Here is a 5,555-nt window from a genome sequence, read left to right as displayed (position 1 = left end):
ACACGGGGGGTCCAGAAGCGACTGGAACTGGTTAATTAACTGATTGCGGCCAAGACTAGAGGTCCTGTCCCACCCAAAGTCCCGATTGAAGGCAACAGCCCACTGAGGGGGATAACAGGCCACCGCCATGGCTCAGAGATCCCTCGGGCCAGCGTCTGCAGGAAAGGGCTCCTTAGGCCACATCCAGCCGGGAGCGGACTCCTGAAGTTGCAAGCACAGGCAGTCCACCATTCTAAAAAAGGTGCTGGAGAAAGACAGAGACCACCAGCCAGGTGGGAGAACCAGAACGCAGCACCAACCACTATCACCTTGGTTTTCCAGACACTCGTGTGTTTCCTTAATAGTGAGTACACCAGCACCCTACGGTCGCCCATCTCTCTGCACCACCAACCCCAATGGGTCCCGGGGCCGCCATCCCTGCCCACGGAGGGGTTAACAACTTGCTGCACAACATCTCCCCTGGGTGCCCCGTAACTGCAGCGGTGGTGTCCAATATCACCACATACCGTGCATGGCGTCACGAACCTAGTACGGCCCAGCCCGTACATATACGTCCACCACTCCCCGACCCTTTTCATTCTGAGTGTCCGCGGATCCCCCGGGTCCGGAGACCCTCGAGCCACCCACCGGAAGGTCCGGACATGGGCAGCGACAGGCTGCTGGCACGTGGGCGGCACACCCTGAAACTTTGGTGTCACGAACAGGATACTTACCCATCCACTTACCGTGTGGAAGTGCACCTTGTATTGAAGTCAGCGGTGATCCGTTGAAAAATTTCCAGAAACCGCCATCTTGCCACCATCTTTTGGCGTGAAGATTCCCGCCCAAAGTCTCCTTCCCTGAGAAATGGGCGCGAAAGCCGAAGCCCCACCCCCTGGGAGCACAGCCGAAAAGCAAATCCGGAAGTCGCAAAACGAAACTTACCGGCCTAAAAGAGGAGTGCCAGGAAAAGACCAAGGGAGGGCGGGTGAAAATTCTGCGACATGTGACCGAGCAGATAAAGGGCAGGGACTCCAGGACCCTGCCACCCTTCTGGTTCCTGGACCCCATTAGAGCAACATGGCCAACCCGTCCAACCAGCTCGGAGTGCAGGAGCTCATGCCCGTGACAGCGGCATGGGTAGAAACCCAGACCGCACGGATGTGTCGCCGGATCCAGGCGCAGGCGCACTTTATGCTGTAGCGGTGGATGGCCGAGATGGAGGAGCTGGCTGTCGCTGTGCAGGCACGTGAAGTGGAGGCAACCTTAGAGGAGCGGCTAAGCGACCCACGCCCCTATCAGGATGAGGGACCCGGTCTGCCCCTGCCCTCTATATTGACTCTCTCGCCGTCCATACCAGTTGCTGCCTACATCCCGCTCGGTCCGCTGCCACCAACACCGGCAGTGGAGTCCATCCCACCGGCCCGCAAGGACCAGCTCGAGGAAGCCGCCGACAGCCAGCCCGTCACCGCCCCCGGTTCCATGTACCACCAGCATCCGGAAGTTGCCCCGTCTTGCTCTGGACCCACCACCAATCCCAGGGGAGGCCGCGCCAGAGACGTCAATGGCTCCGGAAGTCCGCCAGGCCAAGGCAGAGGCAGTCCCCGACCGGAAGCTGGAGCGACAAAGAACGCTGGCCGCTCCCAGACTCCCAATCTCGGCTGAAGTGCAGCAGAAATGTGCCTGCGGGGCAGCTGTACAAGCCACGTCACAGCGGGGCCCTCCACTGCCAAAGGTGCCGGTTGTAGCCGACACGGAGGTGCTCCAGCTGGGCTCGGCCCCCCCACAGGTCACTCTGGAGCAGGCCGCAGATACTCCGTATTGGGAGCGGTAGCAGCGCCAGCTGGGCCGAGAAATTGCAGCCCGTGAAAAAAGAAAGGCGGAAGTCTTATCCAGAACCATGCAGGAAAAGGACAATCTTGGGAACGCCACCTACTGGGTGAGGGGCCCGACACATGAAGGCCAAGTCTGGCACTTTAGCCCCCCGACGAGGATGGGGTTTCATCTTTGAGCCGGGCATGGAGGCCAAGATCTTTGTGTCCCGGAGGGACGTATAGCCGCATCTCTCTATCGGCCATCCCGACCGGGACCTGGAACCCGGAGAGCTAGTGACGTACACCCGGCACTGCTGAAAGAGGGGTTGGTTTGCCCTAGATGTCCGTAGAAGGGTAGCCCAAAGTGCCCCACTTTACGGCCACACCTCTCCGCCTCCTTCCAGTCCCGAATACCCCGAATATGCTGAGTATTAAGTGGTAGCGGTTTCCAGCTACCTTTCTACAAGTCCCCGTTGGGACCCTGTTGATGTTCCCCATTGTTTTACTGCCTTTAACCTAAAAAGACAAGGCTGAGAACTTGCAGGCCAATCCAAAAACTATTGGGTCTTGTAAATAGCCCCAGACCACCCTTTTCATAATGCCGCAGTCTCCGGAGAGGCTGGTTGGAGGAAGGGCCTGCGGCAGAGTAGGCTGAGGTCCCGTCACCATGGAAACCGGTGACTACCCTCCGGGTCAGGGGTCCCCTGGACGTGGGGCCTCTGAGAGAGACTGCCAGGTAAAGAACTTATTACCTGGCCCAGGTGGGCAACACCCGGACCCGAACCAATTTCCCGGACTGGGGAAAAGGGGTGTGCACCAGTGCTTAGCGGTGGCACCAGGGCTAGGTTTGTTTGGGTGGGTTAAGGTGAAAAGGACCCGGTCCCATCCCGTCCCGGTTAATAAAAATGTTTCATGCAACATTTAAGTAACCTGTCTCCCGTCAAGGGAAGAAACCAGCATATTCATAAATGTAAATATGTTATTATAATTGTATATGTTTTAAAAATCCTTTTATCTTTTGCAGTTAAACAAAATAAACTGGTGGTGGTCGGACAGCCCGCAGACGGTCTGTGTTTAACCAAGGGGGAGTGTGACGCCCTGGCCAGGCCAGGTAGTCATAAATAGGGCCCCACACAACAACCTTCCCTCACAGGTGACATCAGCCAACCTCAGAACCCTAGTCATCTCTTTCGGGGCTTGATAGACACACCAGGGGGGCGGAACCAGGCGGTTGGAAGACGCCCACCAAGGAGTCTAGACAGCCCGAGGGTGGGGAAACAGTGAGACAGTTCAGTTCAGTTTTAGAGTTCAAGGAGAGTGGAGGTCAGGCCTGTGTCTCAGGCCTGAAGGCAAACTGACAGGTACCATGGTAGGAGCCCTGGTTCGGTGGGCGAGTGGATATCATATGAACAACGCCTGAACTCTGAACTGAGAGTCCATGTTCGGTATGAACAACTAACTTTACGGTTCAGGATTACTCATATCTAGAGAAGAGTGGAGTCGTGAAGGTTCGGTTTTTGCCAGACTTTACATAAAAACTTCAGTTCAGGACCCGGACTTGACTCAAACTTAATGCTGGACCCCAAATCTTATATAAGTTAATGAAGACCGAAACTTGTGTCCTCTAAAAAGATCGCAATAAGGGCTAGGGGACTGCAAAAGGAAGAAAAACCGGGAAATAGTCCTGCAAATAAATGTGGATAAGGAATAAATAAAAAAAAAGATGTGGGGTTGATGTCAGTTGTGACAGGTGACATCAAGCTCAAGGGTTAGTAATAGAGAGACATTTATCAGACACCCCCCATTACTAGCCCAGTAAGTACATAGTTAAAAAAAAACATACACAGAAAAAAAAGGTTTATTTGAATAAACATTCCCTCACACTCCCTCAATCACCAATTTATTGAACAAAAGAAATCCTTGACGTTCCGACTATGCTTTTGGTTGATTGAATACAATTTAGCTTCTATTCTGCTGTCTCATATGACCATAATTTTTTTAGAATTAATCAATATTGTGTTAGCTCTGCTCCTACAAAGAAATCCTTTGAAAATCTGTTCTATTGTTACAAAAGGTCACTTTAAAGAACATATTCGCCCTCCTTTTTACAAAGTCCGTGTGCATCAGTGAAATATGCATGAGTCATCGGAGATCATGTATTATGCATGCAATACCTTTTGCTTGATTTTACCAGCGTTTATAGATAGCTGAGCTATTCATTCGCATTTATTTCAATTTTTGTGCAGAGTCGCAGAAGAAAGCGTCAGGTTAATGGGGCATTACGTCCTTGTACTGTCATTTTTAACTCTTTACTATGTTTCTTGCTTATTACATAGTGAAAGGTAGATCAAGTTTAAACCACTCATATTAATGTGTTGAGAGCAAAATAAGCTTCACTCTACCCTGTACTGGCAGCCAGTTTGTCCCTTCATGGAAGTCAGACTGACTCTGCGGATTACAAGACCCCTGTGATGCTATGATATGTACAGTAGATCTTACTGAGCATCAAAAGGCCCCCAACATGTTGGACAGAGGATTACTGGACACTGTTAAAGGGAACCTGTCACTAGATTTGGTGACTAAAAGCTGGGCAACCACCAGTGAGCTGGTATATACAGCATTCTAACATGCTGTATATAAGAGCCCAGGCCGCTGTGTAGAACGTAATAATGACTCTATAATACTCACCTGAGGGGCGGTGCGATGCAGACTGGTCGGATGGGTGTCTCCGTTCTCCGGTACCGGCCCCTCCTCTTTCGGCCATCTTTGTCCTCCTTCTTCTGAAGCCTGGGTGCATGATGTGTCCTACGTCATTCACACTAGTGGACATTGAAGTCCTGCGCAGGCGCACTTTGATCTGCCCAGGACAGATCAAAGTATTGTAGTGTGCCTGCGCAGGACCTCAATGCTGGCTAGTGTGGATGACGTAGGACGCGTCATGCACCCAGGCTTCAGAAGAAGGAGGACAAAGATGGCCGAAAGAGGAGGCACCGGTACCGGAGAATGGAGCCACCCATTCAACCAGTCTGCACCATACCGACCATTTAGGTGAGTATTATAAAGTTATTTTTACGTTCTACACAGCGGCCTGGGCTCTTATACATAGCATGTTAGAATACTGTATATAAGAGCCCACTGGTGGTGGCCGCAGCTTATAGGCCCTAAAACTGGTGACAGGTTCCTTTTAACCTCGAAACCAGTCCGCTTTAAATAGCTACAATAGACATAGGGTTTGATATTCATTCTTGCTCGGGAGGAATGTGACAATTTGGAGCTATTGTTTTATGTTTGCATTTTCTATTTCATTTGATTTTAGATTTGTCTTTGTTATTGTCAGTAACTGACTCGTAAATTTATTTCCAGAAGAATTCATCGCTATATTTGTCCTTTCTCTCATGTTCCATGGGGACATTTTCCCTTTCAAATTTTTGGATAAATAAGTTTTGTACTGAATTGGACATATGTCAGAACAGAATTTTATACAAATTCTCACTTTTCATTTAAAGGGAAACAGTCACCCTTGTTTTTTTCACTTCTTGGACAACCCCTTCTCTTACCCTATGTTTGGCCCTATTAAAATAAAAAAAGCACATACTCAATTCCTGTGACGGCATGATTCTAATCCTGCCGGCTTTAGCATTCCTGTGGCTCACATGAGGATGTGACATCATGCGAGCTCCGCGACCAATCCCTGCCTTCTTTTTTCTTTCCGCCTTTTGATGTGTGAGTACTCAACAGAAAGTGAGCCGCTCATTTCCTGTT

This window comes from Anomaloglossus baeobatrachus, chromosome 1, assembly GCF_048569485.1.
Source record: "Anomaloglossus baeobatrachus isolate aAnoBae1 chromosome 1, aAnoBae1.hap1, whole genome shotgun sequence".
NCBI classification, from domain to species: Eukaryota; Metazoa; Chordata; class Amphibia; order Anura; family Aromobatidae; genus Anomaloglossus; species Anomaloglossus baeobatrachus.
The sequence above is the reverse complement of the archived record's forward strand: the minus strand, read 5'-3'. Positions refer to the sequence as shown.